This window comes from Staurois parvus, unplaced genomic scaffold (genome assembly GCF_062004578.1).
Source record: "Staurois parvus isolate SC_StPar_1 unplaced genomic scaffold, SC_StPar_1.0 ptg001544l, whole genome shotgun sequence".
NCBI lineage: Eukaryota > Metazoa > Chordata > Amphibia > Anura > Ranidae > Staurois > Staurois parvus.
Window position 1 is genome coordinate 236,728 of NW_028319340.1, and position 23,206 is coordinate 259,933.

General features: G+C 49.9%; 1 protein-coding gene across 1 annotated transcript in view; it reads left to right on the top strand.

The window, feature by feature from the left end:
* LOC149435319 (uncharacterized) overlaps nucleotides 1–23,206 on the top strand; it is a 130,282-nt gene that overhangs the window by 82,957 nt on the left and 24,119 nt on the right. The window lies entirely within an intron of this gene.

Consider the following 23,206-nt stretch of genomic DNA (forward strand, 5'->3'; position numbering starts at 1 on the left):
CAGTGGAGGGATTGACAGAGAGAGAGGTGGAGGACACTGAATGGAGGCCAGTGGAAGGATTGACCGAGAGATATGGAGGCCAGTGGAGCAATTGGCAGAGAGGGGTGGAGGACACTGAATGGAGGCCTGTGGAGGGATTGGAAGAGAAGGGTTGTGACAGAGTCACTTTGGGTGGGGGGCCCATGGAACACAGCTCACTTTGGAGAGGTGGGGAGACCCCTGTCTCAGCTCCCCATATCCCTCTTATATGTAAGTCACCCTGTGCCTGTTAGGGGTACAGGGTGATCTGTCCTAATATTGGGTAGACATGTCTAGGAGATAGGTGGGATGGGGGTTGTGGATTGGTTGGTGTTGTGTGGTTGTATCCCATTGCTCTATTGTTTGTCTGGCTTGGGAGCAAACTATTATGGGATGTATGTGTTTGTGTGTATTAGCTTAGTGGGGGTGTCTCCAGCAGCCCTCCCTCCTGATGGGACTGTCTGCTGGTGTGAATTTTGAATACCTGTGTGTCTTTTGTTACTAAATGTAGATTGCCCCGCCCTGTGTCATTATGCAGGGAGGGGGGATTGTTCCATGAGTGTATATATCTTGTATCTGTGTTCAAATAAACTAGTCTACCTCCTGGTTTACTTCAAATCTGTGGTGTCTGTGGTCGGTGTTCGGACAAGGAAGCGGTATTCTAACGGACGTGCTCAGCGCAGGCTGGGACGGTTCCGTTCCAGGGGTGGAGAACACTGAATGGTTGGTAAGGTGGATGAGTCTGGCAGCAGTATTCATGATAAACTGAAGATGGCTAGCCTGCGATGAGGTCGGCCAATGAAGAGGGAGTTACAATAGTCAAGGCGAGAGATAACCAGGGAGGGAATAAGTTTCTTAGTAGTTTCAGAGGTTAAGAATGGGCATATCTTGGAGATGTTGCGGAGGTTGGAGATGTTGCGGAGGTTGGAAATCTTGTGGATGTGAAGTATACAAGATTTGGACAGCAATTGGATTTGGGGCTGAAAGGATAGATGGGAGTCTAGGATTACACCTAGTACCCTGGCATGAGGGGAGATTGTAGGTGGTTGTATTATTGATCTTGAGGGAGAAGTCAGGGGAGGGGCACGGACTGGAGGGAATAGTATGAGCTCAGTTTTGGAAAGATTGAGTTTGAGGAAGTAGAGTATTGTCCATGCCGATATGTCACTTGGTAGGTTAGTAATGCGAGAGGAGACTGAAGGGATGAGGTGAGGAGGAGACTGAAGGGGTGAGGTGAGGAGGAGCCTGAGGGGTGAGGTGAGGAGGAGACTGAAGGGATGAGGTGAGGAGGAGTAGGAAGGGGTGAGTTGAGGAGGAGTAGGAAGGGGTGAGGTGAGGAGGAGACTGAAGGGGCGAGGTGAGGAGGAGTAGGAAGGGGTGAAGTGCGGAGGAGACTGAAGGGGTGAAGTGAGGAGGAGACTGAAGAAGCGAGGAGGAGACTGAAGGGGTCATGTGGCGGAACCATTCTGCCTGGGCTTCCTCGTGCTGAGCAGTGCGTCTCGCCCTTTTCTGGCAAGTCTTCCAGCACTCTCCCAAGGCAGGTATTATAGCTAAAAACACTCCCTTCCCTGCTCTCCCAAACCATGAGTCGGAACTTCGTGTAGGGTGAAAATGAATGACTTTTTATTAAACACAGCTAAGTATATACCGCTTCAACCCCAACCCTTATTAGACAGCCTGGCACCAGGTTTTCCCCACCCACAACACACCCTACAATACAGCAGGAACTCTATTGGAAGTGAAAGACTACAAGGTCACATTTCCCTAAACTAACAGTGTAGAATGTCTGTGCAACATGTCCAGCTTTACAAAGGGGAGAAAAACCAGAACAGAAAGGGCAAAATGTTATCACACAGGGACGGTTCCTCACAAGGCTCCCCCGTTGTGTAACACCCGCCAGACCCGGCGAGACCTTCAAACGGGTCCACTTGGGGCTGGTCGGTTCAGAGGGTTACTTCTCCAACTCAGCTTGCCGGGACAACTTATCCGCTTTGGCGTTTTGCTTCCCCGGTCTGTACTGGATTGTAAAGTTACAGGGTTGGAGGGCCAAGCTCCACCACAGCAGACGACCATTGTCCCCGGAGACCCAGTTTAGCCATACCAGGGGGTTGTGATCGGTGAGTACGGTGAAGGAGCGCCCGTACAGGTAGAGCTGCGATTTCTTGAGGACCCATACCAAGGCAAGACACTCTTTCTCCACAGCAACTTAGGCCACCTCCGGGGGTAACAACTTTTCTACTTAGGTAGGCCACTGGATGTCCTTCCCGTCATCCCGATTTGGCTCAGAACAGCACCCAATCCAAAGATGGAGGCATCGGTGTGAACACAAAACCGTTTGGAAGGGTCAGGAGCAGCCAAAATGGGAGCATAGATCAGATCATGTTTGAGCTTTTGGAAAGCCGTTTCACACAGGTTTCACACAACCTGTCGGGGCAGGTTCTTCCGGGTCAGATCCGTTAGGGGTTTAGCAATGGCGCTGTATTTGGGGATGAATTTACGGTAGTACCCTGCAGTGCCTAGGAAGGCAAGGACCTGGGTCTTGGTTTGAGGAGTGGGCCCATTTGCTACCGCTTCCACATTTGCCGGGGTCGGTCGTTGCTTCCCACATCCTACCCGATGTCCTAGATATTGGACCTCGGACACCCCAACATGGCATTTGTCCGGTCCGATGGTCAGCCCTGCTTGCCCAATGCGATCAAGCACTTACCGGAGGTGTCGGAGATGATCCTCCCTACTATCACTGTAGATAGCTATATCGTCTAGATAGGCGAAGGAGAATTCCTGCAGTCCATCCAGCAGCTTATCTAACATTCTCTGAAAGGTAGCCGGGGCATTCTTCATCCCAAACGTACTGACCCTGAACTGGTACAAGCCGAACGGGGTGATGAATGCAGACTTTGGTACCGCGTCCGCATCCAGCAGAATCTACCAGTACCCCTTGCAGAGATCGATAGTGGTAAGAAAATTATATGGCCATCCGGTCCAGCAGCTCGTCTATCCGGGGCATGGGGTATGCATCGGTCATGGTCCGGTCATTGAGCCAGCGGTAGTCCACACAGAACCGGACGGTTCCATCCTTCTTGGGTACCAGGACTACTAGGTAGGCCCAGGGACTGTCAGAGGGTTCTATCACACCTAAATCTAACATTTCCTTAATCTCTCTTCTCATCCCTTCTCTGATGGACTCGGGCACTCGGTAGGCCGCCTGGTTCAGGGGGGCCTGACCCTGCGTGTCTACCAGGTGGGCAGTTGTGTTGGTGTAAAAGGGCAGAGATGAGAACAGCCCTCGGTGCTCTTGGAGCAGTTGGTGGGCCTGTTTCTGGGCCTTGGGAGGCAGCCGTGTGCTGATATCTACATCTGCTACACTCAGCTGGGACTGTCCATCCCCCGGCAGCCCCGGCAGAAGGAGCGTTTCTGAATCATCGGTAGCTGGAGCGCAAATAGCAGCTGCACTCTCCTCCTGTCGTTCGATGAACGGTTTCAGCATATTCACATGGAAGATTCGCCGGATCCTTCCATCCGAACAGCGAGCTACAATGTATGTGGTATCACAGAGTTGCTCCACCACTTGGTACGGGCCCTGCCAGGCAGCCTGTAATTTGTCATGCCTGACTGGTTTCAAGGCCAACACTTTCTGTCCTAAGTGAAACGTTCGGTCTCGGGCAGACCAGTCGTACCACCCTTTCTGTCAGCTCTGGGCAGCCTCAAGGTTGTCCCATACTAGGGTCGTCAACCGTTGTAGCTTCTCCCTGAGCTCCAGCACATAGGCCACCACCGAGGTCCCCTCCTCGGCCACTGCTCCCTCCCAGTGTTTGCGTAGGAGATCCAGGGTTCCCCGAACCCTCCGGCCGTACAGCAGTTCGAAGGGAGAGAAGCCAGTGGACTCATGCGGTACCTCTCGGTAGGCGAACAGGAGGTGGGAAAGATGCCGCTCCCAGTCCTTATGGGACATGGTGAACGTTCGGAGGAGCTGTTTCAGCGTACCTTTACACCGTTCGCAGAGCCCGTTGGTCTGGGGGTGGTAGGGAGAGCTGTACAGCGGTCTGATCCCACACAACTTCCAAAGATGTTGGGTAAGCTCGGCTGTGTACTGCGTGCCTTGGTCAGGATCTCCTAAGCCGCAGTTGGGTGGCATCGTCCAGGGCCTTGGAAATCTGTTCGGGGGTGGGAGTGCTGCCAAACAGAGGCAAACGCCACTCCACCTCTTGTCGTAGATCTGAATGGTATAGGGGTCTCCGTACGGTGCTAAGTGGGCCTGGTGTTTTAGGGGCCGATGAGCTGCTCTGTTCCTCCAATTCCTCCTGTGAAGCAGAGTTCACTTCTGGCGGAGCGGTGTTCTCTTTAAGTGTAGCGGAGTGTGCATCAGGTGAAGTGGGGTGCGCATCCGCTTGGTCCAGGGCCATAATCTCGTCCAACAGTTCCTCTCTGGTCTTGGAGCCAGCGATACCTCCCCGAGCAACAAGCAGGCTTTGGAGGGCTGGCTTCCGGAGGTCCCGTATATCCATCTGGTTGAGCAGGGACGTCTCTGTGAAAAAGATGGGGTCCCGGTTGGTGGTTTGGACTTTCTCCGCAATTAGGAAAGATCCCACCACTGCCAACCAATTGTGGCGGAACCGTTCCACCTGGGCTTCCTCGTGCAGAGCAGTGCATCTCACCCAATGGTCCCCTTTTCCGGCAAGTCTTCCAGCACTCTCCCAAGGCAGGTATTATAGCTAAAAACACTCCCTTCCCTGCTCTCCCAAACCACGAGTCGGAACTTCGTGTAGGGTGAAAATGAATGACTCTTTATTAAACACAGCTCAGTATATATAGCTTCAGTCCCACCAGACAGCCTGGCACTAGGTTTTCCCCACCCACAACAAACCCTACAATACAACAATACAGTAGGAACTCTATTAGAAGTGAAAGACTACAAGGTCACATTTCCCTAAACAATCAGTGTAGAATGTCTGTGAAACATAAACTGCTTTACAAAGGGAAGAAAACCAGAACAGAAAGGGCAAAATGTTATGGAAAAAAAAAGGGACGGTTCGTCACAGGTGAGGAGGAGTAGGAAGGGGTGAGCTGAGGAGGAGACTGAAGGCGCGAGGTGAGGAGGAGACTGAAGGAGTGAGGTGAGGAGGAGTAGGAAGGGGTGAGCTGAGGAGGAGACTGAAGGCGCGAGGTGAGGAGGAGACTGAAAGGGTGAGGTGAGGAGGAGTAGGAAGGGGTGAGGTGTGGAGGAGACTGAAGGGGTGAGCTGAAGAGCAGAAAGATAGATTTGTGTGTCATCAGCATAGAAATGGTACTGGAAGCCATGGGAGGTTATCAGGTGACCAAGAGAGGAGATATAGATAGAAAAGAGAAGGGGGTCCAAGGACAGGACCTTAAGGGACCCCTACAGAAAGAGGAAGTGGAGAGTAGGAGACAGAGTTATATGTAACGCAGAAGGTAGGAGGAGAACCAGGAGAGAGCTCAGTCTTGGAGGTCAAGGGAGTGGAATTTTTGGAGGAGGAGGGAATGGTCCACAGCATGGCAAGATCTAGGGAAGTTCTTGGGTGAGCTATGCTCCCCAAATTTTAGCTGCGCCCCCCCAGGCAGACTTTATCTCTGAGAAGCTGTCTGCAGCAGCTCACAGAGCGCAGACAGCACAATCCCCTCTCCCCTTCCCTGCATGGATAGGAGAGGGGATCAATGTACACTCCCTCCTCCTACCCCTCTCCTCCTGTCTGCCCCACCCCTCTCCTCCTGTATGCCCCGCCCACACTCCAACTTTGTGGGTGGGAACTTTCAAGCACTGCAGCTGACAACTACATGGTGGCTGCAAGATGGATTCCTCTGCCTGAGCCTGCAGAGACCAACCTGGGGGAGTGAGCTGAGCACTGCACTACAGCAGAACTCTCCCCATCCCCTTCCCTCCCCCTCCTTCCTTCTTTCCTCCCCCCTTCATATCCTTCCTTCTCTCCCCCCTTCATCTCCCTCCCCCCTCCAACTCCCTCCTTCTCTCCCCCCTCCATCTCCCTCCCCCCTCCAACTCCCTCCTTCTCTCCCCCCTCCATCTCCCTCTTTCTCTCCACCCTTATCTCCCCCCTTCTCTCCCCACTTCTCTCCATCCATCTCCCTCCCTTCTCTCCCCCTTCATCTCCCTCCTCCTCTCCCCCTTATCTCCCCCTTCTCTTCCCCCTCCATTGCCTCCCTTCTCTCCCCCCTCCATCTCCCTCCTTCTTTCCCCCCATTGCCTCCCTTCTCTACCCCCTCCTTGTCTCCCCCCACCATCTCCTTTCTTCTTCTCTCACCTCCATCTCCCTTCTTCTCTCTCCGCTCCATCTCCCTCCCCCTCTATGTTGTTGTCCAGTTAACACTCAAGTTTGTGTTGCTTATGTTTATGTCACAATCATGGGTCCGGCTCAAAGACCAGTTGCTATAGCAATGGAAAGGCTTACCTGAAACCAGCAGGATAGGTACACAGGCAGGTCACCGTGGTGGAGGAGTGGGATCACCCAAGGTGCGGAGTCTAAGTACCAACTGATGTTCACCAGAGCTCCTAATGGTGGAGATGGATTTGGCTCCATGTTAGCACCAGGTCGCGGTCCTCAGGATCACCCCACCAGGAAGTGAGCAAGCGGAGGTCCAGTAGCGTATAAACAGATAAGGATCAAACGGAAGCGTGGTCAGTAAACAAGCCAAGGTCGGTAATGAGCAGTCGCAGGTTGGGATCAGGCAGAAGCGTAGTCGAGAACAAGCCAAGGTCGGGAATGAGCAGTCGCAGGTTGAGATCAGGCAGAAGCGTAGTCGAGAACAAGCCAAGGTCGGTAATGAGCAGTCGCAGGTTGGGATCAGGCAGAAGCGTAGTCGAGAACAAGCCAAGGTCGGCAATGAGCAGTCGCAGGTTGGGATCAGGCAGAAGCGTAGTCGAGAACGAGCCAAGGTCGGGAATGAGCAGTTGCAGGTTGGGATCAGGCAGAAGCGTAGTCGAGAACAAGCCAAGGTCGGTAATGAGCAGTCGCAGGTTGGGATCAGGCAGAAGTGTAGTCGAGAACAAGCCAAGGTCGGTAATGAGCAGTCGCAGGTTGGGATCAGGCAGAAGCGTAGTCGAGAACAAACCAAGGGTCAATAACGAGTGGTAGCAAAATATGGATAATAACAGATGATAAGGAGCGAGATACTGGCTGGAGAGCACAATAATCTGGCAAACAGGAAGTGCAGAGACATGGCTTATATCAGGAAGTTAATGGGAGGAGCAAGGGGTTCAAGGTTCATGACAAACAAGGTCAAGGTAGGATCATCCAAATAATTGTCAAGGGAGCTGTCCAGCATTCCAGGTGGCTCAGCAAGAAGAAACATTGCCTCTCACCAGAAGACCCAGGTTCGGACCCAGGCTCTGACAGTACTCCCTTCCTTGCAGGACATCCCCTGGATATCTTAGGACCAGGCTTGTGGGGAAACCTCTGGTGGAATTCTCTTGTTAATCTAGGAGCATGAACATTTTCCTCAGGCTCCCAAGAATTCTCCTCTTGCCCATATCCTTCCCATTGGACAAGATATTGCAATTTTCCTCTAAACATCCTAGAGTCAAGAATCTTCTCCACCACATATTCTTCTTCACCCTGTACCTCAACAGGTGGAGGAGGTGGAAGAATTCTTCTAGAGAAAGGATTTTCATGAAATGGTTTGAAAAGCGATACGTGAAAAACTGGGTGAATCTTCATACTGTCAGGAAGTTTTAAGTGAAAGGTGACTGGGTTGATCTGAGCAGAAATCTGGAAAGGTCCCACAAACTTTTGGCCCAACTTTGCAGATGGAACATGAACCTTCAGATTTTTGGTAGATAGCCAAACCTTGTCGCCCACATGAAAGGTAGGAAGTGATCTGCAATGACTATCGGCAGCCCTTTTATAACATTCTTGAGCCTCCCCCAAAGTCTCGATCAACTTCGCCTGAATCTCCTGCAATGTAATTAATCTGTCGGCAACAGCAGGAATTTGAGTTGTGATAGGGAGATCAGGAATAAAAACTGGATGATACCCCGTATTGAGGAAAAAAGGACTTTGGGAGGTGGAGCTATGATTAGCATTGTTATAGGCAAACTCTGCCGTAGGTAGATAGTCCACCCAGTCATCCTGATGATAACTGACAAAACACCGAAGGTTCTGCTCCAAAGTTTGATTGGTCCTCTCGGTCTGACCATTAGACTGAGGATGAAAAGCAGAGGACAGGTTAACTGTTACCCCTAAAGCTGAACAAAAGCTTTTCCAAAATTTTGATGTGAACTGCACTCCTCTGTCAGATACCACATCATCAGGAATTCCATGTAATTTAACAAGATCTCGAACCATCAACTCCGCAGTTTGTTCAGCAGAAGGTACCCCCTTAACAGGTATAAAATGAGCCATCTTAGTAAGACGGTCGACAACTACCAAGATAGTGGTCATTTCTTTTGAGGGAGGTAATTCGACTACAAAGTCCATAGAAATTGACCCCCAAGGTCTTGATGGAACAGGAAGTGGCTGCAGCAACCCCAAAGGAGAAGCTGGGGGTGTCTTATGACGTGCGCACATCAGACAAGAGGCCACGTAGCGTTTTACATCTTGCCTATAACTAGGCCACCAGAAGGAACGTGACAAAAATTCATCTGTCTCTGAAATCCCAAAATGTCCCTCCAGTTTAGAGTCATGAACTAATTTGAGGGCTTCCACCCGAGCAGACTCAGGTACATAGAGATGATGTCCTAGATTCCAAAAGCCATTCTTGTACTCAAGGTTAATGTCCTTAGGAGGATCATTGAGTAGTGGGTCATTCTCATACCCCTCTTTGAGAAGACTCAAGAATGTCTTTGTACTTGTGGCCCATAGGAAGTCCTTTTGGGTTAGGATTGAACATTCAGAGTTGCCCTCCTGGGGAGGCTCAGACAGCATCCTTGATAAGGCATCAGCCTTACCATTCCTCAATCCCGGTCGATATGATATAATAAAATTGAATCTGGAAAAGAATAAAGACCAATGTGGTTGTCTAAATGACAATCTCTGGGCCGAGGGAATGAGTTCCAGATTTTTGTGGTCAGTGAGAACAGTTACAGGATGATTGGCCCCTTCCAGCAGATGCCTCCATTCAGAAAAGGCTTCCTTAAGTGCCAGTAGCTCTTTATTGCCAATGTCGTAATTCTCTTCGGCTGAGGACATCAAACGGGAAAAGAAGGCACAAGGATGAAGCTGCATTTTTTCATCACTTCACTGAGACAGGATCGCTCCCACGGCTGAGTCAGAAGCATCCACTTCCACTATACAGGGTAGTTCAGGATCGGGATGTACCAAAATTGGAAAGTGAAAGTGAAAAGAGTTTTTAGCTTTCCAAACGCAGCCTGTACCTCAGAGGTCCACACGAAGGGTACCCCTTTCTTTGTCAGCTGTGTGATTGGAGCTATCACTGTAGAAAAATGTATAAATTTCCTGTAGAAGTTGGCAAACCCGACGAAACGTTGAATTTCCGTAACATTTCTAGGTGTTGACCAATCTACCACTGCTTTGACCTTCTCGGGATCCATGCTCACTCCCTCTGGAGAAATGATATAGCCTAAGAACTGGATCTGGGTTTGTTCAAACTCACATTTCTCCAATATAATGTAAAGTCTATTCTTCCTTAATCTTTCAAACATGTTTGCGGTGCTCCTCCCAATTAAAAGATAAGAATATCATCCAGATAAGCAATTACAACTTTGTCCAACAGATCACGGAAATGCTGAAAAGTCGCAGGCGCATTACAAAGTCCAAACGGCATCACCAAGGACTCGAAATGCCCATACCTGGTTCTGAAATGCCCATACCTGGTTCCTTGAGGAATGCGGACAAGGTTATATGCCCCTCGTAAATCAAGCTTGGTAAAGATCTTGGCAGAAGGAAGTCTTTCCAACATTTCAGAGATCCAGGGTAATGGATAGCGGTTTTTAATAGTGATTTTATTCATGTCTTTGTAGTCAATGCATGGACGCAAGGTGGAGTCTTTCTTTCCAATGAAGAACAGGGCTGCCCCCGCTGGAGAAGTTGAGTGTCTAATAAAGCCCTTCTCTAAATTCTCATCGATCCACACCCTGAGTACTTTTAATTCAGGTTCTGACAGATTGAAAAGGAGGCCAAAAGGTATTTCTGCCCCTGGGAGCAGCTCAATGGGGCAATCATATGGGCGATGAGGGGGTAATTGATCGGCATTTTTCTTGTCACAGACATCCCGGAACTCATGGTATTGTGGGGGCAAATTGTCATATGACTGGATAGCTACTATGTCACTTTGCGATTCCTTGGCCGGTGATGAACTTGGTCGGCAACGTTTCTTAAAATATTTTTCACAGTGGGGGGGACGTAAAATCTATAGTCCGTGCTCCCCAGTTGATGGAAGGATTGTGAGTGGAGAACCAAGGAATGTCCAGGATGATGGGAAACTTGGGTGATGTAATCAGCTGAAAGCTGATGGTCTCACAATGGTCAGCCTCAAACAGCAGTACCAGGGGAAGCATTTTATGGGTAACAGGTCCTGAAGATAAGGGTGACCCATCAACTGTCTCCATATCAATAGGGGTAAATGTGTTTCTGGCTTGAATATTATTGTTGTTGGCAAACTCCATATCCATAAAGTTCCCCCCAGCCCCGGAGTCCAGCATAGCTGAGCAGGAGATTTCACGGCCCTCAGATACAAGTTTAATGGGGATAACAAAGTGAGAAAGTAGGGAGTTCACTTTATTCTCTTCAGGAATCAGTGGGGAGACAGACTGGCTTATGGAGTTTATGTGTTCCGGCCAATCACATCAGTCACAGCAATTGTTCTTCTGACCTTGTTAGGACAATTAATTGCATAATGACCAGAATCCCCACAATATAGACACAAGTTCTCTGAACGTCTTCTCTCTTTCTCCTGAATGGAGATGGATCTCTTGATGGCATCAACCTGCATAGGCTCAGGAGTGTTAGAACCCAGAGAGACTCTTGAATCCTGCTGAACAAATGGACTAGCAGAGAGATGCATGCCCCTATTACCTCCAAACATTCCCAGCCTCTCCTTCCTCCTTTCTGTAAGTCTTTGATCGATTCAGATACACAATTGGATGAATTCCTCAAGATCATTAGGAATATCTACTCTGGCAAGCTCATCCTTTACCTGTTCAGAAAGCCCTTGGTGGAACTGGCTCTTTTGTGCTGCAGGGTTCCAAGTGGTATCTGCCATCCAACCTCTGAACTCGGCTGTGTATTCAGTGACCGAGCGTCTACCCTGCCGCAGACTATGCAACTTTGCTTCAGCAGTAGCACAACGGTTGGGATCATCAAAAACCTGATTCATCGCGGTCAAAAAGGTATCAAGATTATTCAGAGTGACATTGTCTTGTTCTATATAAGGGGGGGCCCAAGCTAGAGCTTCCCAGTCAGAAGCCCAATAATAAACATGACCTTCTTTTCCTCTGAAGGAAACACAGAAGAGTACATCTGGAAATATATACGACATTGATTAAGGAACCCCCTGTAGTGGCGGCGGTCTCCATTAAACTTAGATGGTTGGGGCTGGGGCATATATGAGTTGGTATCATCTCGGTTCAGCAGTTGTCTCTGCAGAGCCTGAATCTGTCCCTGTTGCCTATCCACTATGCTTTCTAGTTTGGCAACTTTTTCTTGATGGGTAACCCCGAATTCCTGCAGCTCAGCAATTTGCTGCCTAAGAGGAGCCACAACGCTTGCCATAGCGGCCTCCATGTTTGGGTCAGATTATTCTGTCACGGTCTGGGTCAGGTTCAGAGACCAGTTGCTATAGCAGTGTTAAGGCTTACCTGAAACCAGCAGGATAGGTAGCTCCTAGTGGTGAAGATGGATTTGGCTGCGTGTTGGTACCAGGTCACAGATCTCAGGATCACCCCACCAGGGAATGAGCAAGCCGGAAACCAGTAGCAGATCGAACAAGTTAAGGATCAAGCAGAAGCGGAGTCGGTCAACAAGCCAAGGGTCGGTCACAAACGGTAGTAGATGAGGATGAGGCAAAATCATAGTCCAGGAACAAGCCAAAGGTCGGTAGCGAAGGTATAGACGGCAGCAGGAGAGACAAGCGGGATATTGACCGGTGAAGGCACAATAATCTGGCAAAGAGGAAATGCAGAGACATGGCTTTTATCAGGAAGTTCATGGGAGGAGCAAGGGGTTCAAGGTTCAAGACACACGGGGCCAAGGCAGGATCATCCAAACAATTGTCAAGGGAGCTGTCCAGCATTCCAGGTGGCTCAGCAAGAAGAAACATTACCTCTCACCACAGAAGGCCCAGGTTCAAACCCAGGATCTGACACAGTGTCTGGTGACTTTCAGCTGCCAGTCCCCCCAGCTATCCCAGCTGAGGCCTCAATGGACAGCAGACACACAGCAGAGTTGCCTAAGGGGCAATAAGCCCCCCTTAGTCTGTGATCCTCTCCTGAAGGACAAGACATTTCTGTTCATGGACTCAGACTACTTATATCCTTCCCCAGCAGCCATCTGTGCAAAGCCGACAGGGATTGGCTGAGACAGTAAAGTTCATGCTGCCCATTTGCCTTATCCCACACCTATGTTCCAGAACCACTCAGAGAATTCTGAAATGCAGAGAGCAAGAGAGAGAGGATGATCAAACCTACAGCCTGTATAAAACAGAACAGGCCAAACTAATCACATGTAGCTGCGCTGATTACGGTGAGCCACAGCTAAATTTACCCAGCCGAGCACCTGACCAGGAGGGTGCTGCACCCATATAAGATTTGAGGTGTTCAGAGCTGTGAGGACCCAGAAATCGGCACAGAGATGTCACCAAAACGTCCCGGACATTGAAAAACACTTTCTGCTGGTTTCACTCTTCAGCCTCTATAGACAGAGAAAGGTTGTGGGAGTATTGACACATCAGGCTTTTATGGTGTGAAGAGAAGGAAACTCAATGCAGATTCTTCTTCCTCTTTTATTATTTTAGATGTTATTTTTCTAAGTTCTCATTTTTCATCCATACAGACCGAACGCCCCGACTGCAGCAATGTACCCCCTCCGTGTCCTCCTCCTGTGGGCTCTTCTCTGTCCAGGCAGAGGGATGTAAGAACATTATAAAGAGGTGATAATACAGTATTATTATCAGAGTACATATCATAGATACCCCGACTGCAGCAATGTGCCCCTCCGTGTCCTCCTCCTGTGGGCTCTTCTCTGTCCAGGCAGAGGTATGTAAGATCATTATAAAGAGGTGATAATACAGTATTATTTAGAGATGAGCGAATCAAAGTATCCGAAGTGGAATTCGAGTCGAATATCGGAAAAATTTCGATTCGTGCCGAATCCGAAAAATAGCCTAATTCGGACGCGCGAATCGAAATTTTTCAGAAAATGGCGGCTGACATGTGCGGCGACGGAGCGGGGATGTCTGGGAAGGCGCGCAGACAAGGCGCGCTGACCCATAATGCATTCCTCAACTACATGTGATCGCATCAGCCAATCAGCAGCCAGCCAGCCAGCACTGTGTAATGGTCGAGCTATAAATAGCGGCCATTTTGGAATTCTTCATTTGCCTGCAGTTATTGAACAGAGGCAGACCGCTCTGTACTAGGGACAGGGACAGAGTTAGGGCCACAGAAACGATAATTGGGGACAGAGAAAAGTTACTTAGGGACAGAGAACCATTACTCAGGGACACAGACTTGTTAATGAGGGCCACAGAATCGTTATTTAGGGACAAAGAAACGCTAGTTAGGGCCACAGAATTCATACTCAGGGACAGACAGAATTGTTACTCAGTGCCAGAGAATTGTTACTCAGGGCCACAGAAACGTTATTAGGGCCACAGAATTGTTACTCAGGGACAGACAGAATTGTTACTGAGTGCCAGAGAATTGTTACTCAGGGACAGACAGAATTGTTACTCAGTGCCAGAGAATTGTTACTCAGGGACAGACAGAATTGTTACTGAGTGCCAGAGAATTGTTACTCAGGGCCCCAGAAACTTTACTTAGGGCCACAGAATTTTTACTCAGGGACAGACAGAATTGTTACTGAGTGCCAGAGAATTGTTACTTAGGGCCACAGAAACTTTACTTAGGGCCACAGAATTGTTACTCACACAGACACAGAATTGTTACTCGCACAGACACAGAACTGTTACTGAGGGCCACAGAAACTTTACTTAGGGACAAAGAAACGCTAGTTAGGGCCACGGAATTCATACTCAGGGACAGACAGAATTGTTACGGAGTGCCAGAGAATTGTTACTCAGGGCCACAGAAACTTTAATTAGGGCCACAGAATTTTTACTCAGGGACAGACAGAATTGTTACGGAGTGCCAGAGAATTGTTACTCAGGGCCACAGAAACTTTAATTAGGGCCACAGAATTTTTACTCAGGGACAGACAGAATTGTTGCGGAGTGCCAGAGAATTGTTACTCAGGGACAGACAGAATTGTTACTGAGTGCCAGAGAATTGTTACTCAGGGACAGACAGAATTGTTACGGAGTGCCAGAGAATTGTTACTCAGGGCCACAGAAACTTTACTTAGGGCCACAGAATTTTTACTCAGGGACAGACAGAATTGTTACTGAGTGCCAGAGAATTGTTACTTAGGGCCACAGAAACTTTACTTAGGGCCACAGAATTGTTACTCGCACAGACACAGAATTGTTACTCGCACAGACACAGAACTGTTACTGAGGGCCACAGAAACTTTACTTAGGGACAAAGAAACGCTAGTTAGGGCCACGGAATTCATACTCAGGGACAGACAGAATTGTTACTGAGTGCCAGAGAATTGTTACTCAGGGACAGACAGAATTGTTACGGAGTGCCAGAGAATTGTTACTCAGGGCCACAGAAACTTTACTTAGGGCCACAGAATTTTTACTCAGGGACAGACAGAATTGTTACTGAGTGCCAGAGAATTGTTACTCAGGGACAGACAGAATTGTTACGGAGTGTCAGAGAATTGTTACTCAGGGACAGACAGAATTGTTACTGAGTGCCAGAGAATTGTTACTCAGGGCCCCAGAAACTTTACTTAGGGCCACAGAATTTTTACTCAGGGACAGACAGAATTGTTACTGAGTGCCAGAGAATTGTTACTCAGGGACAGACAGAATTGTTACTGAGTGCCAGAGAATTGTTACTTAGGGCCACAGAAACTTTACTTAGGGCCACAGAATTGTTACTCGCACAGACACAGAATTGTTACTCGCACAGACACAGAACTGTTACTGAGGGCCACAGAAACTTTACTTAGGGACAAAGAAACGCTAGTTAGGGCCACGGAATTCATACTCAGGGACAGACAGAATTGTTACGGAGTGCCAGAGAATTGTTACTCAGGGCCACAGAAACTTTACTTAGGGCCACAGAATTTTTACTCAGGGACAGACAGAATTGTTACTGAGTGCCAGAGAATTGTTACTCAGGGACAGACAGAATTGTTACTGAGTGCCAGAGAATTGTTACTCAGGGACAGACAGAATTGTTACTGAGTGCCAGAGAATTGTTACTTAGGGCCACAGAAACTTTAATTAGGGCCACAGAATTTTTACTCAGGGACAGACAGAATTGTTACTGAGTGCCAGAGAATTTTTACTCAGGGACAGACAGAATTGTTACTGAGTGCCAGATAATTGTTACTCAGGGCCCCAGAAACTTTACTTAGGGCCACAGAATTTTTACTCAGGGACAGACAGAATTGTTACTGAGTGCCAGAGAATTGTTACTTAGGGCCACAGAAACTTTACTTAGGGCCACAGAATTGTTACTCGCACAGACACAGAATTGTTACTGAGGGCCACAGAACTGTTACTTGGGGCCACAGAAACGTTAATCAGGGACACAGAATTGTTACTGAGGGCCACAGAACTGTTACTTAGGGCCACAGAATTGTTACTCGCACAGACACAGAATTGTTACTCAGGGACACAGAATTGTTACTCGCACAGACACAGAATTGTTACTCAGGGACACAGAATTGTTACTCAGGGACACATAATCGTTGAATTAAAGAGTATGTCAGACAACATGCAGAGGAGTGGCAGAGGAGGCAATGTTTTAGGAGCGAGCAGACGTGGCAGCAGAGGAAGGGGTCGAGGCAGCACTATTCGCAGCCAGAGGCCAGTGCTCCCGGTGTCATCCAGCGGTCGTGTCTCCACCGACAACCCTGCCGTCGTCGATTGGTTGGCTCGGTCGTCTTCCTCTTCCCAGGTCACCTCTGACACCTACAGCCAACGGTCGGTGGGTACGTCAGACACAACCGTTAGTTGGCATGGCCCGGGACCTAGCCCACTGAAATCACGTGTCCTCTACCTGCCCCTGTCCTTTGGTGTTCCCTCACCAAGCGAAGTATCGCATGCTGTGGGCTCAGCCCCACTGTACAGTGAGGAAGAGCTAACAGAGGGCGGTCAGGAACGGGGGGAGACATCCGCCTTTTCAGCAGCCAGGCGAAGAAGTAGTGGCGAGGAGAGTGGCCCGGTAGCCGGTCTAGAGACAGGTCTGTCTCCTGACCCAGACGCAGCCGAGGGGGCTAGTAGTGAGGCGGAGACCCTACTTGATGATGAGGAGGTTGATCGCACTTGGCAGCCTCGTCGTCATCAGGCAATTTCTTCCGCATCATCAGGAGAAGAGGGTGGCAGCTTGGCAGTGAGCGAAACAGTCGGTGGGTTGCCCAGGAGACAGCAGGAGGGTCGCAGCAGTGTCAGTGGAAGCAGTGTCAGTGGAGCCAAACGGCCACGGAGTAGAGCACCAGCTCCACTGCAGCCTACCACCACGGCCAGTAGTGGTGCCGGTGTGCACGGAGGAGGCAGCAGTCAGCCAGTGAGGAGTATCGGGGGCAAAGTTTCCTACTCGGCGGTGTGGCAATTTTTCGTCAAGCCGCCCGAGGAAGTAAACGTAGCCGTATGTCGACTATGTGGCCAGAAAGTCAAGCGTGGCCAGGGGGCCCATGTTGGGACTATTTGGGCCATGTTGGGACAATGGGAGACCTCCCATTGCTGCTGTCTCCATCGCCACACTCTGCCATGTGCCACTTTCAGGTCTCCTCACACACTGCTGGTGTGTTCAGTTTTTTGACATAGGGTGCTGGCAGATTAAGGGCCTCCCATAGCTGCTGCCAGGCCCCTAATCTGCCATAGGCCCCTATATACCGCCTCCTCATGCTGCTGCCAGGTCCAGAGTCTGTCATGGGTCCCTGTACGGCCTCCCATTGCTGCTGTCTCCATCGCCACACTCTGCCATGTGCCACTTTCAGGTCTCCTCACACACTGCTGGTGTGTAGAATTTTTTGACATAGGGTGCTGGCAGATTAAGGGCCTCCCATAGCTGCTGCCAGGCCCCTAATCTGCCATAGGCCCCTATATACCGCCTCCTCATGCTGCTGCCAGGTCCAGAGTCTGTCATGGGTCCCTGTACGGCCTCCCATTGCTGCTGTCTCCATCGACACACTCTGCCATGTGCCACTTTCAGGTCTCCTCACACTGCTGGTGTGTTGAATTTTTTGACATAGGGTGCTGGCAGATTATGGGCCTCCTATAGCTGCTGCCAGGCCCCTAATCTGCCATAGGCCCCTATATACCGCTTCCTCATGCTGCTGCCAGGTCCAGAGTCTCTCATGCCATGTGCCACTTTCAGGTCTCCTCACACTGCTGGTGTGTAGAATTTTTTGACATAGGGTGCTGGCAGATTACGGGCCTCCCATTGCTGCTGCCAGGCCCCTAATCTGCCATGGGCCCCTATATACCGCCTCCTCATGCTGCTGCCAGGTCCAGAGTCTGTCATGGGTCCCTGTACGGCCTCCCATTGCTGCTGTCTCCATCGCCACACTCTGCCATGTGCCACTTTCAGGTCTCCTCACACACTGCTGGTGTGTAGAATTTTTTGACATAGGGTGCTGGCAGATTACGGGCCTCCCATAGCTGCTGCCAGGCCCCTAATCTGCCATAGGGCCCTATATACCGCCTCCTCATGCTGTGACGTTGCAACAAGGTGGAATTCAACCCTACACATGTTAGACCGCCTTTACGAACAGCGAAAGGCCATCGCCGATTTCCTGATGTTACAAGCGGATAAAGGTACTCCCCTGTGTAACTTCGATGTCAGCCATTGGCAGCTCATGCGTGACACCTGCCGCTTGCTCAGGCCCTTTGAGGAGGCCAAGCTATTCGTGAGTCGGCAGGACTATGGGATGAACGACGTCATTCCTCTGTTGCACGTCCTGGAACAAATGCTGTTAACAATGGCTGGTCAGGGTGCGGTAGACGTGGCGCACAGATCTCAACGCCACATGACCCCTGTGGGGGCAGGACAGGAAGAAGAGGAGGAGGTAGAGGAGGACATTGGTGCTCAGGAATTATTTAGTGAAATGGGTGGTTTTTCCACTCAGCGGACAGGAGTGGAGGAGCAGGAGCATCTGGTAGAGGCGGAGGAAGAGGAGACAGAGGACCCAGACGCACCGTGGCAGTATGCTGTGGAGATGGAGGCAGGGAGTCCCTCGCATTCCTTGGCACAAATGGCCCATAGCATGCTCGGTTGCTTGCGTAGCGACAGCCGAATAATAACCATCAGACAGAGGGATGACTTTTGGCTGTCCACCTTGTTGGACCCTCGCTACCGTTCCAAAATGGTGGCCTTTTTCACACCTGCTGAGAGGGAGGCCAAAATAACGTACTATAAAAACCACCTATGTAGTCAGCTGGTCTCTGCCTGTCTGCGCCAACGTCCATCCTCAGACACTGTGGGCCCTGTGCGCTCGCGTTCCGCTGCCATGGCAGCAGGGGAGGGGTGGGGTGGTAGGAGCAGTGGCAGCTCCACCAGCAGCGGCTGCCTCAGTCTGCAGTCGATGATGAGTAGCTTTCTTCACCAGCGCAGTGAGGAAACTACTAACCAGCCGCAGCAGCAGCAGCAGCAGCAGCAGCATCAGGTGGACCTGGAGCAGGACCTCAAACAACAGGCTTAGGCCTACTTGGACAGCACCCTGCCAACCGAGGTAGACAATCCCCTTGACTACTGGGCAACGAAACTTGACCTTTGGCCCCAACTAGCTGAAATTGCCCTTGAAAGGCTGTCATGCCCGGCCAGTAGCGTGGCATCGGAGCGCGTGTTTAGTGCGGCAGGAGGTATTGCAACTCCGCGGAGGACACGACTGTCCACCCAAAGTGTGGAGAGACTGACGTTTGTGAAAATGAATCAGGCGTGGATTAGTCTGGATTTCAAACCACCAGTTCCTGACACAACTGACTAAATCCGCCATGAATCATGCCCCAAACATGTGCCACTTTCAGGTCTCCTCACACTGCTGGTGTGTTCCATTTTTTGTCATAGGGTGCTGGCAGATTACGGGCCTCCCATAGCTGCTGCCAGGCCCCTAATCTGCCATGGGCCCCTATACCGCCTCCTCATGCTGCTGCCAAGTCCAGAGTCTCTCATGGGTCCCTGTACGGCCTCCCATTGCTGCTGTCTCCATCGCCACACTCTGCCATGTGCCACTTTCAGGTCTCACACACTGCTGGTGTGTAGAATTTTTTGACATAGGGTGCTGGCAGATTACGGGCCTCCCATAGCTGCTGCCAGGCCCCTAATCTGCCATAGGCCCCTATATACCGCCTCCTCATGCTGCTGCCAGGTCCAGAGTGTGTCATGGGTCCCTGTACGGCCTCCCATTGCTGCTGTCTCCATCGCCACACTCTGCCATGTGCCACTTTCAGGTCTCCTCACACTGCTGGTGGGTTCCATTTTTTGTCATAGGGTGCTGGCAGATTACGGGCCTCCCATAGCTGCTGCCAGGCCCCTAATCTGCCATGGGCCCCTGTTGTCGCTTGTTGGCATATTCCGCTCGTTCAGATGCTCCTTCTCCTGCTACTCCTCTTCACGGATTCCGTCAGCAGTCTTTCTTGGAATCCGTTTCCAAGAGACAACAGTTTGCGAGCACGCACCAGACGGTGCAGAAACTGAACGTCCTCCTGTCCAAGTTGCTGCTGCCAGGCTCGTAATCTGTCATGCGCCCCTGTACCGCCTCCTCATGCTGCTGCCAGGTCCAGAGTGTGTCATGGGCCCCCGTACCGACTCCAAATGCTGCTGCCAGGCCCGTAATCTGTCATGGGCCCCTGTACCGCCTCCCCATGCTGCTGCCACGTCCAGATTGTGTCATGGGTCCCTGTACGGCCTCCCATTGCTGCTGCCAGGCCTGTAATCTGCCATGGGCCCCCGTACCGACTCCTCATGCTGCTGCCAGGCCCGTAATCTGCCATGGGCCCCTGTACCGCCTCCTCATGCTGCTGCCAGGTCCAGAGTGTGTCATGGGTCCCTGTACGGCCTCCCATTGCTGCTGTCTCTATCGCCACACTCTGCCATGTGCCACTTTCAGGTCTCCTCACACTGCTGGTGGTTTCCATTTTTGTCATAGGGTGCTGTATGGCCTCCCATTGCTGCTGCCTCCACCGCCACACTGTGGCTCCACACTCTGGTTTTGGCCCCGTGACTGCCCAAATGAGTGAAGTGTGCGGTGATTCTAAGATCGACGGCACTCATCTGCATGTCATACTGACTGACAGTATTATTTCTCTTCCCCAGCAGACTCCAAGGGCATTTAAATTAAAGGTACAGTGTTCTGCACTAATATAAAGGCTCTCTGAAGCCTAGAAACACCCTTTTATAAGTTAAATTCACAGCGAATATATTCGACTCGAATCGAAATTTTTCTACGAATTCGCCGAATCAGTCGAATCGAATTTTTGAATACTTCGCTCATCTCTAGTATTATTATCAGACAGAGTATACAGTGGGGCAAAAAAGTATTTAGTCCCCACCAATGGTACAAGTTCTCCCACTTACAAAGATGAGAGAGGCCTGTAATTGGCATCATAGGGAGACCTCAACTATGAGAGACAAAATGAGAAAAAAAATCCAGACAATCTCATTGGCTGATCTGGAAAGAATTTATTTGCAAATTATGGTGGAAAATAAGTATTTGGTCACCTACAAACAAGCAAGATTTCTGGCTCTCACAGACCTGGACCTTCTTTAAGAGGCTCCTCCTCCTGCACTCATTACCTGTATCAATGGCACCTGTTTGAACTTGTTATCAGTATAAAAGACACCTGTCCACAACCTCAAACAGTCACACTCCAAACTCCACTATGGTGAAGACCAAAGAGCTGTCAAAGGACACCAGAAACAAAACTGTAGACCTGCACCAGGCTGGGAAGACTGAATCTGCAATAGGCAAGCAGCTTGGTGTGAACAAATCAACTGTGGGAGCAATAATTAGAAAATGGAAGACATACAAGACCACTGATAATCTCCCTCCATCTGGGGCTCCACGCAAGATCTCACCCCGTGGGGTCAAAATGATCACAAGAACGGTGAGCAAAAATCCCAGGACCACACGGGGGGACCTAGTGAATGACCTGCAGAGAGCTGGGACCAACGTAACAAAGGCTACCATCAGTAACACGCTACGCCGCCAGGGACTCAGATCCTGCAGTGCCAGACGTGTCCCCCTGCTTAAGCCAGTACATGTCCGGGGCCCGTCTGAAGTTTGCTAGAGAGCATTTGGATGATCCAGAAGAGGATTGGGAGAATGTCATATGGTCAGATGAAACCAAAATAGAACTGTTTGGTAGAAACACAACTCGTCGTGTTTGGAGGAGAGAGAATGCTGAGTTGCATCCAAAGAACACCATACCTACTGTGAAGCATGGGGGTGGCAACATCATGCTTTGGGGCTGTTTCTCCGCAAAGGGACCAGGACGACTGATCCATGTACAGGACAGAATGAATGGGGCCATGTATCGTGAGATTTTGAGTGCACACCTCCTTCCATCAGCAAGGGCATTGAGGATGAAACGTGGCTGGGTCTTCCAACATGACAATGATCCCAAACATACCGCCCGGGCAACGGAGGAGTGGCTTCGTAAGAAGCATTTCAAGGTCCTGGAGTGGCCTAGCCAGTCTCCAGATCTCAACCCCATAGAAAACCTTTGGAGGGAGTTGAAAGTCCGTGTTGCCCAGCGACAGCCCCAAAACATCACTGCCCTAGAGGAGATCTGCATGGAGGAGGAGATCTGCATGGAGGATGGGCCAACATACCAGCAACAGTGTGTGCCAACCTTGTGAAGACTTCCAGGAAACGTCTGACCTCTGTCATTGCCAACAAAGGATATATAACAAAGTATTGACATGAACTTTTCATATTCACCAAATACTTATTTTCCACCATAATGTGCAAATAAATTCTTTCCAAATCATCCAATGAGATTGTCTGGATTTGTTTTCTCATTTTGTCTCTCATAGTTGAGGTCTCCCTATGATGCCAATTACAGGCCTCTCTCATCTTTTTAAGTGGGAGAACTTGCACCATTGGTGGGGACTAAATACTTTTTTGCCCCACTATATATCATAGATACCCCGACTGCAGCAATGTGCCCCCTCCGTGTCCTCCTCCTGTGGGCTCTTCTCTGCCCAGGCAGAGGGATGTAAGAACATTATAAAGAGGTGATAATACGGTATTATTATTTTTTATTATTTTATTCTACCAATAATGCTTTACCTTTTCCATTTTTTGTACAGAATTGTATAAATGAGAACATTCTCCCTGATCATTGATAGAAATGTAAATACCTTGGCCGTGCTTTGTACCAGAAATGTAATGTCTCATTGTAAACCGGACACATTATAGAATAGAATTTGTACTTTGTATCTCCAGTGATGCTCCTTCCATTACTACTGACATTGGCCAAAACCAGATAAAACTCTGATTGGTGGATGGAGGTGGATGGGAGGTGACAATGTTCTACAGATGGACAGTTGTATCCTCTCCTGCAGGGTGCCGGTCATTTCTTTATTAGGAAAGCTTTTCCATTTGGAGCTCTACCATCCCCCGGCTATTCTGAGGAGAGGGCTAACCAACCTTCCTTTACATGGCTCCCCATCCATGGGCCTTCTAGATGGGACTTCAGTCCATGCAGATATTAGACCTTACATAAGACAAGAAAACATAGGAAGTCTGGAGGGACGAAAGAGATTTTCCCAATCCACCAATTTCTGAATTGTAGCCGGAAAATGTGTATTGAATCCCATGGAGCAAATGTGAGATGTAATATGTGGGGTGTACTGGGCCACCCATGAGGATACGAAGATCTGAGCAGACTTGTGTAGGACAGAGGGCTGGGGCTGCTTGTCATTCCTACCTCTCCAGACATTCCTGGGATTTACATAAAG